The sequence below is a fragment of the Cyprinodon variegatus genome, unplaced genomic scaffold (genome assembly GCF_000732505.1).
Source record: "Cyprinodon variegatus isolate N-32 unplaced genomic scaffold, C_variegatus-1.0 Scaffold1316, whole genome shotgun sequence".
In the NCBI taxonomy this organism is placed as follows: domain Eukaryota; kingdom Metazoa; phylum Chordata; class Actinopteri; order Cyprinodontiformes; family Cyprinodontidae; genus Cyprinodon; species Cyprinodon variegatus.
This window is the reverse complement of record NW_015151769.1, coordinates 78,286-80,669: the sequence shown is the minus strand read 5'-3', so window position 1 is coordinate 80,669 and position 2,384 is coordinate 78,286. Positions and strand designations below refer to the sequence as shown.

Below are 2,384 nucleotides of genomic sequence, written 5' to 3'. Positions count from 1 at the left end.
TGACTAGAATTGAGTAGGACTACGTCAGGCTAGGGAAATGCACACTGGGGGATTCAAATCTGGGCGACACAACTCCTCCCACTCGCCCTCCCTCATCAAAACATTGAAAAAATGGCGAAGCGGCTCTCCACAGCTCCGCTTTCGGCGAAAAAGTTGCGAAACACGATGGTAAGCCCCGAGTACAGAGCCCAGCAGTTCCCTCGTGACTTTTACGTGACAGGTGAACTATTGTTTTGCAAGTTTTGTCAACATTCCATTGATTGGAAGCGCAAAAATTCATAAAATGGAAAAAAAATTGAATTTTCTAAAATTAAAACGGAAAAAACGGAATTTGGGAAAAAATAAAACGGATTTTATAGGGCCCTACAGATGATTGTCAATCTGCTCACAGGAGACGGGTCCTGCTGCAGACCTGCACCGTTACAACAGGAAGTTTATTCCGGACGTTTTATTCAAAGCCTTCAGGAACAGCGTGTAGCACATATTAGCTTCCTGTTTTTATTTTTTTTTTGTGCGGTAAGTACTCATTTAAAGTCATACCGCACACTTAATGACCTACAGAGTGATCTGATGCATATGAATTATTTTAAATGATTCCTCAGGCCAATATACAGCGCATGACACCATCACTGCTACCAGCAGGGCTCCTATCTTTAAATATTGACTAGGGTTGTCACGATACTAAATTTTTCAACTCGATACTGATACTAAGGAAAATACTCGATACTCGATACCACAAGGATAAAAACAAAGACTCCAAAATTCTACAGAAATATTTTCATTAATAAATAAAATACAATAAATAAATACAATAAAGGTTGTATGCTGTGCACAATATTAAGCAAGCTTGATAAAAAACTTATAAAATTAAAATGAAGTGTTCCTTCCTTGGCTATGCTTTGCACACATAACAATGACACTAGCCAAACCAGTTAAACAAAAATAATTCTCAGCAGCTGAACCTCTTACAAAAAAAAAAAGTCTGAAACTTAAAAGTTTACAGAATTATTCAATCACAGAGTTTTCTGAATGTGCATTTTCCTCTATTCTGCACTTTAGATGAATGACTGCTTAGGTGCCACTGGTGGTAGCACTGTGTCGATACTTTTAAAAAAAAAAGTATTGTATCCGGATACAACGTTTCAGTATAGATACTTTTTTGAGTTTCGATACTTTTGACAACCCTAATACTGACTGTGTAAGTTGGGAGACGACGCACCGCCATTGGTCAGATCATGTGACCTGGAAGAACGTACCGCTTCACGGCGGCAGGCTCTTATATCGTCATGGAGCTAAGGCTTTAGCTCTACTATTTTTCTGCCTGCTGGTCATGGCTGAGGCAAGGAAAAAGTTTAAACCTTCTGAGGCTAAAAGGAGAAAATGGGAAAGGGATCATATGCGAGGAAAAACGAGTCGATCATGGAAATTGGTTTGTTCGTTGGCGCAGGCTGAAAGANGCCTGCTGGTCATGGCTGAGGCAAGGAAAAAGTTTAAACCTTCTGAGGCTAAAAGGAGAAAATGGGAAAGGGATCATATGCGAGGAAAAACGAGTCGATCATGGAAATTGGTTTGTTCGTTGGCGCAGGCTGAAAGACGAAGCCGGATGTAAAACCGATTCTCTTTACTTTATTATTAGACGGTAAGTTAATACTTTGCTCCTAGTATACAGTCAGATATCTGGGTTATTATTTTCTATGTTTAGTAGAATCAAAATACGTGCAGAAGAAGCTAGCAGGCTACAAACAAAAGCTCCTCGGGGTGCTAGACATAAAAGTTACAGGTCTAGCGCCCCGAGTGGCCAAACGTTACACGGCGCGCCTTTAAATCTGCCTTATCCCCAATTAAAGACCAAGAAAACAGTGTTTTATCAGAATGTTTGGGTGATTTTTTTTTTGGTTAATCCAACATTATCGGTCTCTGTTTTAATGTGACTCTGGAAGTTTGATAAAAGTTTAAAAAACGCTGCGTCATGCTGTGAAATCTGCTTTTTCGACAATAAAAACACCTCCAAGAAAATAAAATAGACATTTAAAAGTTTGCTTACAGCCTCCAGTGGTCAATCTATGTGTTCCAAAAGCAAAGGGAAGATCAACACAAACAATACTACAAAAATAAGAACTTTGTTAATTTAGTTATTTTGATATTTTATTCCTTTTTTTACCTTATCCAGTTGAATTGGAAAGATATTATATATAAATCATTAAACACACGAACAGACAAAAATATTTCTATGGCGGAGACCCAGGAAATTCCGCAGTATTAGGGCCAGGCTAGAGAGTTTTTTTTTATTATTACGAAAATAAAGTCATAAAATAAAGAGAATAAAGTTGTATTTTATGACAACTCTTCCCAGAAGCCCTTTCTTCCCTAAAATAAGAAATGTG

The 2,384-nt window shown here is 38.1% G+C and overlaps 1 protein-coding gene across 1 annotated transcript in view; it reads right to left on the bottom strand.

Moving 5' to 3' along the window:
- dbr1 (debranching RNA lariats 1) overlaps positions 1-2,384 on the bottom strand; it is a 10,255-nt gene that overhangs the window by 1,707 nt on the left and 6,164 nt on the right. The window lies entirely within an intron of this gene.